The sequence below is a fragment of the Rhinoderma darwinii genome, unplaced genomic scaffold, assembly GCF_050947455.1.
Source record: "Rhinoderma darwinii isolate aRhiDar2 unplaced genomic scaffold, aRhiDar2.hap1 Scaffold_4282, whole genome shotgun sequence".
NCBI classification, from domain to species: domain Eukaryota; kingdom Metazoa; phylum Chordata; class Amphibia; order Anura; family Rhinodermatidae; genus Rhinoderma; species Rhinoderma darwinii.
The window spans coordinates 53,038-69,698 of NW_027463807.1; the positions used below are offsets into that span (position 1 = coordinate 53,038).

The 16,661-nt window shown below is 47.9% G+C and overlaps 11 non-coding genes across 11 annotated transcripts; all 11 read right to left on the bottom strand.

Annotated features, from left to right (window-relative positions):
* Positions 1 to 965: 965 nt before the first annotated feature.
* On the bottom strand, positions 966 to 1,156 carry LOC142711532 (U2 spliceosomal RNA). The gene has a single exon (XR_012869935.1). It is a non-coding gene; the product is annotated as a U2 spliceosomal RNA (small nuclear RNA).
* A 1,281-nt stretch (positions 1,157 to 2,437) lies between these two features.
* Positions 2,438 to 2,628, bottom strand: LOC142711533 (U2 spliceosomal RNA). The gene has a single exon (XR_012869936.1). It is a non-coding gene; the product is annotated as a U2 spliceosomal RNA (small nuclear RNA).
* Positions 2,629 to 3,908: 1,280 nt separating this feature from the next.
* Positions 3,909 to 4,099, bottom strand: LOC142711499 (U2 spliceosomal RNA). Its single transcript, XR_012869907.1, has one exon. It is a non-coding gene; the product is annotated as a U2 spliceosomal RNA (small nuclear RNA).
* Positions 4,100 to 5,355: 1,256 nt separating this feature from the next.
* On the bottom strand, positions 5,356 to 5,546 carry LOC142711534 (U2 spliceosomal RNA). The gene has a single exon (XR_012869937.1). It is a non-coding gene; the product is annotated as a U2 spliceosomal RNA (small nuclear RNA).
* Positions 5,547 to 6,834: 1,288 nt separating this feature from the next.
* Positions 6,835 to 7,025, bottom strand: LOC142711535 (U2 spliceosomal RNA). Its single transcript, XR_012869938.1, has one exon. It is a non-coding gene; the product is annotated as a U2 spliceosomal RNA (small nuclear RNA).
* A 1,294-nt stretch (positions 7,026 to 8,319) lies between these two features.
* LOC142711537 (U2 spliceosomal RNA) lies at positions 8,320 to 8,510 on the bottom strand. Its single transcript, XR_012869940.1, has one exon. It is a non-coding gene; the product is annotated as a U2 spliceosomal RNA (small nuclear RNA).
* Positions 8,511 to 9,774: 1,264 nt separating this feature from the next.
* On the bottom strand, positions 9,775 to 9,965 carry LOC142711539 (U2 spliceosomal RNA). Its single transcript, XR_012869941.1, has one exon. It is a non-coding gene; the product is annotated as a U2 spliceosomal RNA (small nuclear RNA).
* Positions 9,966 to 11,251: 1,286 nt separating this feature from the next.
* Positions 11,252 to 11,442, bottom strand: LOC142711497 (U2 spliceosomal RNA). The gene has a single exon (XR_012869905.1). It is a non-coding gene; the product is annotated as a U2 spliceosomal RNA (small nuclear RNA).
* Positions 11,443 to 12,746: 1,304 nt separating this feature from the next.
* Positions 12,747 to 12,937, bottom strand: LOC142711540 (U2 spliceosomal RNA). The gene has a single exon (XR_012869942.1). It is a non-coding gene; the product is annotated as a U2 spliceosomal RNA (small nuclear RNA).
* Positions 12,938 to 14,229: 1,292 nt separating this feature from the next.
* Positions 14,230 to 14,420, bottom strand: LOC142711541 (U2 spliceosomal RNA). The gene has a single exon (XR_012869943.1). It is a non-coding gene; the product is annotated as a U2 spliceosomal RNA (small nuclear RNA).
* Positions 14,421 to 15,716: 1,296 nt separating this feature from the next.
* LOC142711542 (U2 spliceosomal RNA) lies at positions 15,717 to 15,907 on the bottom strand. Its single transcript, XR_012869944.1, has one exon. It is a non-coding gene; the product is annotated as a U2 spliceosomal RNA (small nuclear RNA).
* Positions 15,908 to 16,661: the final 754 nt, after the last annotated feature.

Here is a 16,661-nt window from a genome sequence, read left to right on the forward strand (position 1 = left end):
ACCTTGTATCAGCTGTAATCCAGTCCAGTCCAGTGCTGCCTGCTGAGCAGCACTGACCAACACTGCCTGGGCCCAGGCTTTTATCTCTGAGGCCCCATTATGATGTCAGAAAGCTGGCTCTGGAATCCTGAGGGCTCCACTATGACACGTGCAAAGTTCCGTCTGAACTTTATATAAGACGGTGAGGCTCAGTCAGTCACTCAGTGTTGCCTGAGAGGGCAACACTGCAACAGCCGGCCGCCAGGCTGTCTTTTTTTTGCACAGCTAGTTGCCTCCAGGAGGCCACAAGAGGGAGACAAGGGACTGCAAAATGGAAAATAGGCATCCACCAACTTTACAGACAACTTCTCCTTGCTCCTACAACCTCCATCCTTGCACAGTTTGTTATTCTTCTAGGTAACATAGTAACAAATCCAAATTGCTGCTCTCTTTGTAGGCAAGCAAGGCTTTGTTGCAACTGCAATTCTTACTTCTTCTTGAAATGTAGGGACGACAGTACATTCCATCACATCCATCTAGTGTACACAGGTAGGTCCATTGTGGCGGGCAGGCGAGCGGGCGGGCTGCTTTATTGGCTGTTTGCTGTTCCCCTACTCCACTCCACTATTTGACTGTTGTGCTGCATCAATCAATCAATCAATCAATCAATCAATCAATCAATCAATCAGTGGCTGGCTCAGGTGCAGCTCTTTAACTTACCTAAAAGGGAGGGCGGAGAGAAGACAAGGAAGGTGAATGAGGTGTTCCAATGTGAAATGCCGGAAACACAGAAACACAGACGACACACAACAAGAGGTGGCAATCTATTCATTAATTGCATTTAATCAATGAGCTCATTATCACTCATGCATTGTCCAACAGGTGTTGAAATAATGGGATTAAAAGGGGAGATCCCTTCAGAAAGACAGAAACAATAGCAAAGACAAAAAACACTTTTGGAATCTGCTTTTAGTCAACACATAAGGAAAGGGTGCACCGGTCCTGGAAATACTGCAATACCAGGTCAATGCGTGGAGTGGACAGAGCAAGCTCTATTTCCATCTCCCTGTTCTAAAAATCCATTTAATATATGGTCCCCAGATAGGGGACGTATCAGATATTAAACTGATAAGAACAGATACTACACTTGATCTTAGCCAAAAGGCCGAGAAGCGATAACCCGAACGGGCCGCGCGTTGCCCGAGCCTGCCCGATACTGCTGTTCAGCCCTTGCAGCGATTCAGCCTACTTCTAGGCAATTCCATGGGGCCCTGCAGGCTCACACACTCACAGCTACACGGGAGGTGAATAAAGGCCGGAGAGGAAGCCAGACAGGATTTGCTTCTTTTGCTTGCACCACAATGCAGTGCTGAAAGAGGAGGAATCTACATAAAAACGCCTTCCTGGCAACGCCCAAATGCCCTGCTGCCATGCAGATAAACACTGGCAGCGGCAGCAAGTGCATGCCCACAGCCACCCCTTGTTCCTTCACACCTTGTATCAGCTGTAATCCAGTCCAGTCCAGTGCTGCCTGCTGAGCAGCACTGACCAACACTGCCTGGGCCCAGGCTTTTATCTCTGAGGCCCCATTATGATGTCAGAAAGCTGGCTCTGGAATCCTGAGGGCTCCACTATGACACGTGCAAAGTTCCGTCTGAACTTTATATAAGACGGTGAGGCTCAGTCAGTCACTCAGTGTTGCCTGAGAGGGCAACACTGCAACAGCCGGCCGCCAGGCTGTCTTTTTTTTGCACAGCTAGTTGCCTCCAGGAGGCCACAAGAGGGAGACAAGGGACTGCAAAATGGAAAATAGGCATCCACCAACTTTACAGACAACTTCTCCTTGCTCCTACAACCTCCATCCTTGCACAGTTTGTTATTCTTCTAGGTAACATAGTAACAAATCCAAATTGCTGCTCTCTTTGTAGGCAAGCAAGGCTTTGTTGCAACTGCAATTCTTACTTCTTCTTGAAATGTAGGGACGACAGTACATTCCATCACATCCATCTAGTGTACACAGGTAGGTCCATTGTGGCGGGCAGGCGAGCGGGCGGGCTGCTTTATTGGCTGTTTGCTGTTCCCCTACTCCACTCCACTATTTGACTGTTGTGCTGCAATCAATCAATCAATCAATCAATCAATCAATCAATCAATCAATCAGTGGCTGGCTCAGGTGCAGCTCTTTAACTTACCTAAAAGGGAGGGCGGAGAGAAGACAAGGAAGGTGAATGAGGTGTTCCAATGTGAAATGCCGGAAACACAGAAACACAGACGACACACAACAAGAGGTGGCAATCTATTCATTAATTGCATTTAATCAATGAGCTCATTATCACTCATGCATTGTCCAACAGGTGTTGAAATAATGGGATTAAAAGGGGAGATCCCTTCAGAAAGACAGAAACAATAGCAAAGACAAAAAACACTTTTGGAATCTGCTTTTAGTCAACACATAAGTAAAGGGTGCACCGGTCCTGGAAATACTGCAATACCAGGTCAATGCGTGGAGTGGACAGAGCAAGCTCTATTTCCATCTCCCTGTTCTAAAAATCCATTTAATATATGGTCCCCAGATAGGGGACGTATCAGATATTAAACTGATAAGAACAGATACTACACTTGATCTTAGCCAAAAGGCCGAGAAGCGATAACCCGAACGGGCCGCGCGTTGCCCGAGCCTGCCCGATACTGCTGTTCAGCCCTTGCAGCGATTCAGCCTACTTCTAGGCAATTCCATGGGGCCCTGCAGGCTCACACACTCACAGCTACACGGGAGGTGAATAAAGGCCGGAGAGGAAGCCAGACAGGATTTGCTTCTTTTGCTTGCACCACAATGCAGTGCTGAAAGAGGAGGAATCTACATAAAAACGCCTTCCTGGCAACGCCCAAATGCCCTGCTGCCATGCAGATAAACACTGGCAGCGGCAGCAAGTGCATGCCCACAGCCACCCCTTGTTCCTTCACACCTTGTATCAGCTGTAATCCAGTCCAGTCCAGTGCTGCCTGCTGAGCAGCACTGACCAACACTGCCTGGGCCCAGGCTTTTATCTCTGAGGCCCCATTATGATGTCAGAAAGCTGGCTCTGGAATCCTGAGGGCTCCACTATGACACGTGCAAAGTTCCGTCTGAACTTTATATAAGACGGTGAGGCTCAGTCAGTCACTCAGTGTTGCCTGAGAGGGCAACACTGCAACAGCCGGCCGCCAGGCTGTCTTTTTTTTGCACAGCTAGTTGCCTCCAGGAGGCCACAAGAGGGAGACAAGGGACTGCAAAATGGAAAATAGGCATCCACCAACTTTACAGACAACTTCTCCTTGCTCCTACAACCTCCATCCTTGCACAGTTTGTTATTCTTCTAGGTAACATAGTAACAAATCCAAATTGCTGCTCTCTTTGTAGGCAAGCAAGGCTTTGTTGCAACTGCAATTCTTACTTCTTCTTGAAATGTAGGGACGACAGTACATTCCATCACATCCATCTAGTGTACACAGGTAGGTCCATTGTGGCGGGCAGGCGAGCGGGCGGGCTGCTTTATTGGCTGTTTGCTGTTCCCCTACTCCACTCCACTATTTGACTGTTGTGCTGCATCAATCAATCAATCAATCAATCAATCAATCAATCAATCAATCAGTGGCTGGCTCAGGTGCAGCTCTTTAACTTACCTAAAAGGGAGGGCGGAGAGAAGACAAGGAAGGTGAATGAGGTGTTCCAATGTGAAATGCCGGAAACACAGAAACACAGACGACACACAACAAGAGGTGGCAATCTATTCATTAATTGCATTTAATCAATGAGCTCATTATCACTCATGCATTGTCCAACAGGTGTTGAAATAATGGGATTAAAAGGGGAGATCCCTTCAGAAAGACAGAAACAATAGCAAAGACAAAAAACACTTTTGGAATCTGCTTTTAGTCAACACATAAGGAAAGGGTGCACCGGTCCTGGAAATACTGCAATACCAGGTCAATGCGTGGAGTGGACAGAGCAAGCTCTATTTCCATCTCCCTGTTCTAAAAATCCATTTAATATATGGTCCCCAGATAGGGGACGTATCAGATATTAAACTGATTAGAACAGATACTACACTTGATCTTAGCCAAAAGGCCGAGAAGCGATAACCCGAACGGGCCGCGCGTTGCCCGAGCCTGCCCGATACTGCTGTTCAGCCCTTGCAGCGATTCAGCCTACTTCTAGGCAATTCCATGGGGCCCTGCAGGCTCACACACTCACAGCTACACGGGAGGTGAATAAAGGCCGGAGAGGAAGCCAGACAGGATTTGCTTCTTTTGCTTGCACCACAATGCAGTGCTGAAAGAGGAGGAATCTACATAAAAACGCCTTCCTGGCAACGCCCAAATGCCCTGCTGCCATGCAGATAAACACTGGCAGCGGCAGCAAGTGCATGCCCACAGCCACCCCTTGTTCCTTCACACCTTGTATCAGCTGTAATCCAGTCCAGTCCAGTGCTGCCTGCTGAGCAGCACTGACCAACACTGCCTGGGCCCAGGCTTTTATCTCTGAGGCCCCATTATGATGTCAGAAAGCTGGCTCTGGAATCCTGAGGGCTCCACTATGACACGTGCAAAGTTCCGTCTGAACTTTATATAAGACGGTGAGGCTCAGTCAGTCACTCAGTGTTGCCTGAGAGGGCAACACTGCAACAGCCGGCCGCCAGGCTGTCTTTTTTTTGCACAGCTAGTTGCCTCCAGGAGGCCACAAGAGGGAGACAAGGGACTGCAAAATGGAAAATAGGCATCCACCAACTTTACAGACAACTTCTCCTTGCTCCTACAACCTCCATCCTTGCACAGTTTGTTATTCTTCTAGGTAACATAGTAACAAATCCAAATTGCTGCTCTCTTTGTAGGCAAGCAAGGCTTTGTTGCAACTGCAATTCTTACTTCTTCTTGAAATGTAGGGACGACAGTACATTCCATCACATCCATCTAGTGTACACAGGTAGGTCCATTGTGGCGGGCAGGCGAGCGGGCGGGCTGCTTTATTGGCTGTTTGCTGTTCCCCTACTCCACTCCACTATTTGACTGTTGTGCTGCATCAATCAATCAATCAATCAGTGGCTGGCTCAGGTGCAGCTCTTTAACTTACCTAAAAGGGAGGGCGGAGAGAAGACAAGGAAGGTGAATGAGGTGTTCCAATGTGAAATGCCGGAAACACAGAAACACAGACGACACACAACAAGAGGTGGCAATCTATTCATTAATTGCATTTAATCAATGAGCTCATTATCACTCATGCATTGTCCAACAGGTGTTGAAATAATGGGATTAAAAGGGGAGATCCCTTCAGAAAGACAGAAACAATAGCAAAGACAAAAAACACTTTTGGAATCTGCTTTTAGTCAACACATAAGGAAAGGGTGCACCGGTCCTGGAAATACTGCAATACCAGGTCAATGCGTGGAGTGGACAGAGCAAGCTCTATTTCCATCTCCCTGTTCTAAAAATCCATTTAATATATGGTCCCCAGATAGGGGACGTATCAGATATTAAACTGATAAGAACAGATACTACACTTGATCTTAGCCAAAAGGCCGAGAAGCGATAACCCGAACGGGCCGCGCGTTGCCCGAGCCTGCCCGATACTGCTGTTCAGCCCTTGCAGCGATTCAGCCTACTTCTAGGCAATTCCATGGGGCCCTGCAGGCTCACACACTCACAGCTACACGGGAGGTGAATAAAGGCCGGGGAGGAAGCCAGACAGGATTTGCTTCTTTTGCTTGCACCACAATGCAGTGCTGAAAGAGGAGGAATCTACATAAAAACGCCTTCCTGGCAACGCCCAAATGCCCTGCTGCCATGCAGATAAACACTGGCAGCGGCAGCAAGTGCATGCCCACAGCCACCCCTTGTTCCTTCACACCTTGTATCAGCTGTAATCCAGTCCAGTCCAGTGCTGCCTGCTGAGCAGCACTGACCAACACTGCCTGGGCCCAGGCTTTTATCTCTGAGGCCCCATTATGATGTCAGAAAGCTGGCTCTGGAATCCTGAGGGCTCCACTATGACACGTGCAAAGTTCCGTCTGAACTTTATATAAGACGGTGAGGCTCAGTCAGTCACTCAGTGTTGCATGAGAGGGCAACACTGCAACAGCCGGCCGCCAGGCTGTCTTTTTTTTGCACAGCTAGTTGCCTCCAGGAGGCCACAAGAGGGAGACAAGGGACTGCAAAATGGAAAATAGGCATCCACCAACTTTACAGACAACTTCTCCTTGCTCCTACAACCTCCATCCTTGCACAGTTTGTTATTCTTCTAGGTAACATAGTAACAAATCCAAATTGCTGCTCTCTTTGTAGGCAAGCAAGGCTTTGTTGCAACTGCAATTCTTACTTCTTCTTGAAATGTAGGGACGACAGTACATTCCATCACATCCATCTAGTGTACACAGGATGGTCCATTGTGGCGGGCAGGCGAGCGGGCGGGCTGCTTTATTGGCTGTTTGCTGTTCCCCTACTCCACTCCACTATTTGACTGTTGTGCTGCATCAATCAATCAATCAATCAATCAATCAATCAATCAATCAATCAATCAATCAGTGGCTGGCTCAGGTGCAGCTCTTTAACTTACCTAAAAGGGAGGGCGGAGAGAAGACAAGGAAGGTGAATGAGGTGTTCCAATGTGAAATGCCGGAAACACAGAAACACAGACGACACACAACAAGAGGTGGCAATCTATTCATTAATTGCATTTAATCAATGAGCTCATTATCACTCATGCATTGTCCAACAGGTGTTGAAATAATGGGATTAAAAGGGGAGATCCCTTCAGAAAGACAGAAACAATAGCAAAGACAAAAAACACTTTTGGAATCTGCTTTTAGTCAACACATAAGGAAAGGGTGCACCGGTCCTGGAAATACTGCAATACCAGGTCAATGCGTGGAGTGGACAGAGCAAGCTCTATTTCCATCTCCCTGTTCTAAAAATCCATTTAATATATGGTCCCCAGATAGGGGACGTATCAGATATTAAACTGATAAGAACAGATACTACACTTGATCTTAGCCAAAAGGCCGAGAAGCGATAACCCGAACGGGCCGCGCGTTGCCCGAGCCTGCCCGATACTGCTGTTCAGCCCTTGCAGCGATTCAGCCTACTTCTAGGCAATTCCATGGGGCCCTGCAGGCTCACACACTCACAGCTACACGGGAGGTGAATAAAGGCCGGAGAGGAAGCCAGACAGGATTTGCTTCTTTTGCTTGCACCACAATGCAGTGCTGAAAGAGGAGGAATCTACATAAAAACGCCTTCCTGGCAACGCCCAAATGCCCTGCTGCCATGCAGATAAACACTGGCAGCGGCAGCAAGTGCATGCCCACAGCCACCCCTTGTTCCTTCACACCTTGTATCAGCTGTAATCCAGTCCAGTCCAGTGCTGCCTGCTGAGCAGCACTGACCAACACTGCCTGGGCCCAGGATTTTATCTCTGAGGCCCCATTATGATGTCAGAAAGCTGGCTCTGGAATCCTGAGGGCTCCACTATGACACGTGCAAAGTTCCGTCTGAACTTTATATAAGACGGTGAGGCTCAGTCAGTCACTCAGTGTTGCCTGAGAGGGCAACACTGCAACAGCCGGCCGCCAGGCTGTCTTTTTTTTGCACAGCTAGTTGCCTCCAGGAGGCCACAAGAGGGAGACAAGGGACTGCAAAATGGAAAATAGGCATCCACCAACTTTACAGACAACTTCTCCTTGCTCCTACAACCTCCATCCTTGCACAGTTTGTTATTCTTCTAGGTAACATAGTAACAAATCCAAATTGCTGCTCTCTTTGTAGGCAAGCAAGGCTTTGTTGCAACTGCAATTCTTACTTCTTCTTGAAATGTAGGGACGACAGTACATTCCATCACATCCATCTAGTGTACACAGGTAGGTCCATTGTGGCGGGCAGGCGAGCGGGCGGGCTGCTTTATTGGCTGTTTGCTGTTCCCCTACTCCACTCCACTATTTGACTGTTGTTCAATCAATCAATCAATCAATCAATCAATCAATCAATCAATCAATCAATCAATCAATCAATCAGTGGCTGGCTCAGGTGCAGCTCTTTAACTTACCTAAAAGGGAGGGCGGAGAGAAGACAAGGAAGGTGAATGAGGTGTTCCAATGTGAAATGCCGGAAACACAGAAACACAGACGACACACAACAAGAGGTGGCAATCTATTCATTAATTGCATTTAATCAATGAGCTCATTATCACTCATGCATTGTCCAACAGGTGTTGAAATAATGGGATTAAAAGGGGAGATCCCTTCAGAAAGACAGAAACAATAGCAAAGACAAAAAACACTTTTGGAATCTGCTTTTAGTCAACACATAAGGAAAGGGTGCACCGGTCCTGGAAATACTGCAATACCAGGTCAATGCGTGGAGTGGACAGAGCAAGCTCTATTTCCATCTCCCTGTTCTAAAAATCCATTTAATATATGGTCCCCAGATAGGGGACGTATCAGATATTAAACTGATAAGAACAGATACTACACTTGATCTTAGCCAAAAGGCCGAGAAGCGATAACCCGAACGGGCCGCGCGTTGCCCGAGCCTGCCCGATACTGCTGTTCAGCCCTTGCAGCGATTCAGCCTACTTCTAGGCAATTCCATGGGGCCCTGCAGGCTCACACACTCACAGCTACACGGGAGGTGAATAAAGGCCGGAGAGGAAGCCAGACAGGATTTGCTTCTTTTGCTTGCACCACAATGCAGTGCTGAAAGAGGAGGAATCTACATAAAAACGCCTTCCTGGCAACGCCCAAATGCCCTGCTGCCATGCAGATAAACACTGGCAGCGGCAGCAAGTGCATGCCCACAGCCACCCCTTGTTCCTTCACACCTTGTATCAGCTGTAATCCAGTCCAGTCCAGTGCTGCCTGCTGAGCAGCACTGACCAACACTGCCTGGGCCCAGGCTTTTATCTCTGAGGCCCCATTATGATGTCAGAAAGCTGGCTCTGGAATCCTGAGGGCTCCACTATGACACGTGCAAAGTTCCGTCTGAACTTTATATAAGACGGTGAGGCTCAGTCAGTCACTCAGTGTTGCCTGAGAGGGCAACACTGCAACAGCCGGCCGCCAGGCTGTCTTTTTTTTGCACAGCTAGTTGCCTCCAGGAGGCCACAAGAGGGAGACAAGGGACTGCAAAATGGAAAATAGGCATCCACCAACTTTACAGACAACTTCTCCTTGCTCCTACAACCTCCATCCTTGCACAGTTTGTTATTCTTCTAGGTAACATAGTAACAAATCCAAATTGCTGCTCTCTTTGTAGGCAAGCAAGGCTTTGTTGCAACTGCAATTCTTACTTCTTCTTGAAATGTAGGGACGACAGTACATTCCATCACATCCATCTAGTGTACACAGGTAGGTCCATTGTGGCGGGCAGGCGAGCGGGCGGGCTGCTTTATTGGCTGTTTGCTGTTCCCCTACTCCACTCCACTATTTGACTGTTGTGCTGCATCAATCAATCAATCAATCAATCAATCAGTGGCTGGCTCAGGTGCAGCTCTTTAACTTACCTAAAAGGGAGGGCGGAGAGAAGACAAGGAAGGTGAATGAGGTGTTCCAATGTGAAATGCCGGAAACACAGAAACACAGACGACACACAACAAGAGGTGGCAATCTATTCATTAATTGCATTTAATCAATGAGCTCATTATCACTCATGCATTGTCCAACAGGTGTTGAAATAATGGGATTAAAAGGGGAGATCCCTTCAGAAAGACAGAAACAATAGCAAAGACAAAAAACACTTTTGGAATCTGCTTTTAGTCAACACATAAGGAAAGGGTGCACCGGTCCTGGAAATACTGCAATACCAGGTCAATGCGTGGAGTGGACAGAGCAAGCTCTATTTCCATCTCCCTGTTCTAAAAATCCATTTAATATATGGTCCCCAGATAGGGGACGTATCAGATATTAAACTGATAAGAACAGATACTACACTTGATCTTAGCCAAAAGGCCGAGAAGCGATAACCCGAACGGGCCGCGCGTTGCCCGAGCCTGCCCGATACTGCTGTTCAGCCCTTGCAGCGATTCAGCCTACTTCTAGGCAATTCCATGGGGCCCTGCAGGCTCACACACTCACAGCTACACGGGAGGTGAATAAAGGCCGGAGAGGAAGCCAGACAGGATTTGCTTCTTTTGCTTGCACCACAATGCAGTGCTGAAAGAGGAGGAATCTACATAAAAACGCCTTCCTGGCAACGCCCAAATGCCCTGCTGCCATGCAGATAAACACTGGCAGCGGCAGCAAGTGCATGCCCACAGCCACCCCTTGTTCCTTCACACCTTGTATCAGCTGTAATCCAGTCCAGTCCAGTGCTGCCTGCTGAGCAGCACTGACCAACACTGCCTGGGCCCAGGCTTTTATCTCTGAGGCCCCATTATGATGTCAGAAAGCTGGCTCTGGAATCCTGAGGGCTCCACTATGACACGTGCAAAGTTCCGTCTGAACTTTATATAAGACGGTGAGGCTCAGTCAGTCACTCAGTGTTGCCTGAGAGGGCAACACTGCAACAGCCGGCCGCCAGGCTGTCTTTTTTTTGCACAGCTAGTTGCCTCCAGGAGGCCACAAGAGGGAGACAAGGGACTGCAAAATGGAAAATAGGCATCCACCAACTTTACAGACAACTTCTCCTTGCTCCTACAACCTCCATCCTTGCACAGTTTGTTATTCTTCTAGGTAACATAGTAACAAATCCAAATTGCTGCTCTCTTTGTAGGCAAGCAAGGCTTTGTTGCAACTGCAATTCTTACTTCTTCTTGAAATGTAGGGACGACAGTACATTCCATCACATCCATCTAGTGTACACAGGTAGGTCCATTGTGGCGGGCAGGCGAGCGGGCGGGCTGCTTTATTGGCTGTTTGCTGTTCCCCTACTCCACTCCACTATTTGACTGTTGTTCAATCAATCAATCAATCAATCAATCAATCAATCAATCAATCAATCAATCAATCAGTGGCTGGCTCAGGTGCAGCTCTTTAACTTACCTAAAAGGGAGGGCGGAGAGAAGACAAGGAAGGTGAATGAGGTGTTCCAATGTGAAATGCCGGAAACACAGAAACACAGACGACACACAACAAGAGGTGGCAATCTATTCATTAATTGCATTTAATCAATGAGCTCATTATCACTCATGCATTGTCCAACAGGTGTTGAAATAATGGGATTAAAAGGGGAGATCCCTTCAGAAAGACAGAAACAATAGCAAAGACAAAAAACACTTTTGGAATCTGCTTTTAGTCAACACATAAGGAAAGGGTGCACCCGTCCTGGAAATACTGCAATACCAGGTCAATGCGTGGAGTGGACAGAGCAAGCTCTATTTCCATCTCCCTGTTCTAAAAATCCATTTAATATATGGTCCCCAGATAGGGGACGTATCAGATATTAAACTGATAAGAACAGATACTACACTTGATCTTAGCCAAAAGGCCGAGAAGCGATAACCCGAACGGGCCGCGCGTTGCCCGAGCCTGCCCGATACTGCTGTTCAGCCCTTGCAGCGATTCAGCCTACTTCTAGGCAATTCCATGGGGCCCTGCAGGCTCACACACTCACAGCTACACGGGAGGTGAATAAAGGCCGGAGAGGAAGCCAGACAGGATTTGCTTCTTTTGCTTGCACCACAATGCAGTGCTGAAAGAGGAGGAATCTACATAAAAACGCCTTCCTGGCAACGCCCAAATGCCCTGCTGCCATGCAGATAAACACTGGCAGCGGCAGCAAGTGCATGCCCACAGCCACCCCTTGTTCCTTCACACCTTGTATCAGCTGTAATCCAGTCCAGTCCAGTGCTGCCTGCTGAGCAGCACTGACCAACACTGCCTGGGCCCAGGCTTTTATCTCTGAGGCCCCATTATGATGTCAGAAAGCTGGCTCTGGAATCCTGAGGGCTCCACTATGACACGTGCAAAGTTCCGTCTGAACTTTATATAAGACGGTGAGGCTCAGTCAGTCACTCAGTGTTGCCTGAGAGGGCAACACTGCAACAGCCGGCCGCCAGGCTGTCTTTTTTTTGCACAGCTAGTTGCCTCCAGGAGGCCACAAGAGGGAGACAAGGGACTGCAAAATGGAAAATAGGCATCCACCAACTTTACAGACAACTTCTCCTTGCTCCTACAACCTCCATCCTTGCACAGTTTGTTATTCTTCTAGGTAACATAGTAACAAATCCAAATTGCTGCTCTCTTTGTAGGCAAGCAAGGCTTTGTTGCAACTGCAATTCTTACTTCTTCTTGAAATGTAGGGACGACAGTACATTCCATCACATCCATCTAGTGTACACAGGTAGGTCCATTGTGGCGGGCAGGCGAGCGGGCGGGCTGCTTTATTGGCTGTTTGCTGTTCCCCTACTCCACTCCACTATTTGACTGTTGTGCTGCATCAATCAATCAATCAATCAATCAATCAATCAATCAATCAATCAATCAATCAATCAATCAATCAATCAGTGGCTGGCTCAGGTGCAGCTCTTTAACTTACCTAAAAGGGAGGGCGGAGAGAAGACAAGGAAGGTGAATGAGGTGTTCCAATGTGAAATGCCGGAAACACAGAAACACAGACGACACACAACAAGAGGTGGCAATCTATTCATTAATTGCATTTAATCAATGAGCTCATTATCACTCATGCATTGTCCAACAGGTGTTGAAATAATGGGATTAAAAGGGGAGATCCCTTCAGAAAGACAGAAACAATAGCAAAGACAAAAAACACTTTTGGAATCTGCTTTTAGTCAACACATAAGGAAAGGGTGCACCGGTCCTGGAAATACTGCAATACCAGGTCAATGCGTGGAGTGGACAGAGCAAGCTCTATTTCCATCTCCCTGTTCTAAAAATCCATTTAATATATGGTCCCCAGATAGGGGACGTATCAGATATTAAACTGATAAGAACAGATACTACACTTGATCTTAGCCAAAAGGCCGAGAAGCGATAACCCGAACGGGCCGCGCGTTGCCCGAGCCTGCCCGATACTGCTGTTCAGCCCTTGCAGCGATTCAGCCTACTTCTAGGCAATTCCATGGGGCCCTGCAGGCTCACACACTCACAGCTACACGGGAGGTGAATAAAGGCCGGAGAGGAAGCCAGACAGGATTTGCTTCTTTTGCTTGCACCACAATGCAGTGCTGAAAGAGGAGGAATCTACATAAAAACGCCTTCCTGGCAACGCCCAAATGCCCTGCTGCCATGCAGATAAACACTGGCAGCGGCAGCAAGTGCATGCCCACAGCCACCCCTTGTTCCTTCACACCTTGTATCAGCTGTAATCCAGTCCAGTCCAGTGCTGCCTGCTGAGCAGCACTGACCAACACTGCCTGGGCCCAGGCTTTTATCTCTGAGGCCCCATTATGATGTCAGAAAGCTGGCTCTGGAATCCTGAGGGCTCCACTATGACACGTGCAAAGTTCCGTCTGAACTTTATATAAGACGGTGAGGCTCAGTCAGTCACTCAGTGTTGCCTGAGAGGGCAACACTGCAACAGCCGGCCGCCAGGCTGTCTTTTTTTTGCACAGCTAGTTGCCTCCAGGAGGCCACAAGAGGGAGACAAGGGACTGCAAAATGGAAAATAGGCATCCACCAACTTTACAGACAACTTCTCCTTGCTCCTACAACCTCCATCCTTGCACAGTTTGTTATTCTTCTAGGTAACATAGTAACAAATCCAAATTGCTGCTCTCTTTGTAGGCAAGCAAGGCTTTGTTGCAACTGCAATTCTTACTTCTTCTTGAAATGTAGGGACGACAGTACATTCCATCACATCCATCTAGTGTACACAGGTAGGTCCATTGTGGCGGGCAGGCGAGCGGGCGGGCTGCTTTATTGGCTGTTTGCTGTTCCCCTACTCCACTCCACTATTTGACTGTTGTGCTGCATCAATCAATCAATCAATCAATCAATCAATCAATCAATCAATCAATCAATCAATCAGTGGCTGGCTCAGGTGCAGCTCTTTAACTTACCTAAAAGGGAGGGCGGAGAGAAGACAAGGAAGGTGAATGAGGTGTTCCAATGTGAAATGCCGGAAACACAGAAACACAGACGACACACAACAAGAGGTGGCAATCTATTCATTAATTGCATTTAATCAATGAGCTCATTATCACTCATGCATTGTCCAACAGGTGTTGAAATAATGGGATTAAAAGGGGAGATCCCTTCAGAAAGACAGAAACAATAGCAAAGACAAAAAACACTTTTGGAATCTGCTTTTAGTCAACACATAAGGAAAGGGTGCACCGGTCCTGGAAATACTGCAATACCAGGTCAATGCGTGGAGTGGACAGAGCAAGCTCTATTTCCATCTCCCTGTTCTAAAAATCCATTTAATATATGGTCCCCAGATAGGGGACGTATCAGATATTAAACTGATAAGAACAGATACTACACTTGATCTTAGCCAAAAGGCCGAGAAGCGATAACCCGAACGGGCCGCGCGTTGCCCGAGCCTGCCCGATACTGCTGTTCAGCCCTTGCAGCGATTCAGCCTACTTCTAGGCAATTCCATGGGGCCCTGCAGGCTCACACACTCACAGCTACACGGGAGGTGAATAAAGGCCGGAGAGGAAGCCAGACAGGATTTGCTTCTTTTGCTTGCACCACAATGCAGTGCTGAAAGAGGAGGAATCTACATAAAAACGCCTTCCTGGCAACGCCCAAATGCCCTGCTGCCATGCAGATAAACACTGGCAGCGGCAGCAAGTGCATGCCCACAGCCACCCCTTGTTCCTTCACACCTTGTATCAGCTGTAATCCAGTCCAGTCCAGTGCTGCCTGCTGAGCAGCACTGACCAACACTGCCTGGGCCCAGGCTTTTATCTCTGAGGCCCCATTATGATGTCAGAAAGCTGGCTCTGGAATCCTGAGGGCTCCACTATGACACGTGCAAAGTTCCGTCTGAACTTTATATAAGACGGTGAGGCTCAGTCAGTCACTCAGTGTTGCCTGAGAGGGCAACACTGCAACAGCCGGCCGCCAGGCTGTCTTTTTTTTGCACAGCTAGTTGCCTCCAGGAGGCCACAAGAGGGAGACAAGGGACTGCAAAATGGAAAATAGGCATCCACCAACTTTACAGACAACTTCTCCTTGCTCCTACAACCTCCATCCTTGCACAGTTTGTTATTCTTCTAGGTAACATAGTAACAAATCCAAATTGCTGCTCTCTTTGTAGGCAAGCAAGGCTTTGTTGCAACTGCAATTCTTACTTCTTCTTGAAATGTAGGGACGACAGTACATTCCATCACATCCATCTAGTGTACACAGGTAGGTCCATTGTGGCGGGCAGGCGAGCGGGCGGGCTGCTTTATTGGCTGTTTGCTGTTCCCCTACTCCACTCCACTATTTGACTGTTGTGCTGCATCAATCAATCAATCAATCAATCAATCAATCAATCAATCAATCAATCAATCAATCAATCAGTGGCTGGCTCAGGTGCAGCTCTTTAACTTACCTAAAAGGGAGGGCGGAGAGAAGACAAGGAAGGTGAATGAGGTGTTCCAATGTGAAATGCCGGAAACACAGAAACACAGACGACACACAACAAGAGGTGGCAATCTATTCATTAATTGCATTTAATCAATGAGCTCATTATCACTCATGCATTGTCCAACAGGTGTTGAAATAATGGGATTAAAAGGGGAGATCCCTTCAGAAAGACAGACACAATAGCAAAGACAAAAAACACTTTTGGAATCTGCTTTTAGTCAACACATAAGGAAAGGGTGCACCGGTCCTGGAAATACTGCAATACCAGGTCAATGCGTGGAGTGGACAGAGCAAGCTCTATTTCCATCTCCCTGTTCTAAAAATCCATTTAATATATGGTCCCCAGATAGGGGACGTATCAGATATTAAACTGATAAGAACAGATACTACACTTGATCTTAGCCAAAAGGCCGAGAAGCGATAACCCGAACGGGCCGCGCGTTGCCCGAGCCTGCCCGATACTGCTGTTCAGCCCTTGCAGCGATTCAGCCTACTTCTAGGCAATTCCATGGGGCCCTGCAGGCTCACACACTCACAGCTACACGGGAGGTGAATAAAGGCCGGAGAGGAAGCCAGACAGGATTTGCTTCTTTTGCTTGCACCACAATGCAGTGCTGAAAGAGGAGGAATCTACATAAAAACGCCTTCCTGGCAACGCCCAAATGCCCTGCTGCCATGCAGATAAACACTGGCAGCGGCAGCAAGTGCATGCCCACAGCCACCCCTTGTTCCTTCACACCTTGTATCAGCTGTAATCCAGTCCAGTCCAGTGCTGCCTGCTGAGCAGCACTGACCAACACTGCCTGGGCCCAGGCTTTTATCTCTGAGGCCCCATTATGATGTCAGAAAGCTGGCTCTGGAATCCTGAGGGCTCCACTATGACACGTGCAAAGTTCCGTCTGAACTTTATATAAGACGGTGAGGCTCAGTCAGTCACTCAGTGTTGCCTGAGAGGGCAACACTGCAACAGCCGGCCGCCAGGCTGTCTTTTTTTTGCACAGCTAGTTGCCTCCAGGAGGCCACAAGAGGGAGACAAGGGACTGCAAAATGGAAAATAGGCATCCACCAACTTTACAGACAACTTCTCCTTGCTCCTACAACCTCCATCCTTGCACAGTTTGTTATTCTTCTAGGTAACATAGTAACAAATCCAAATTGCTGCTCTCTTTGTAGGCA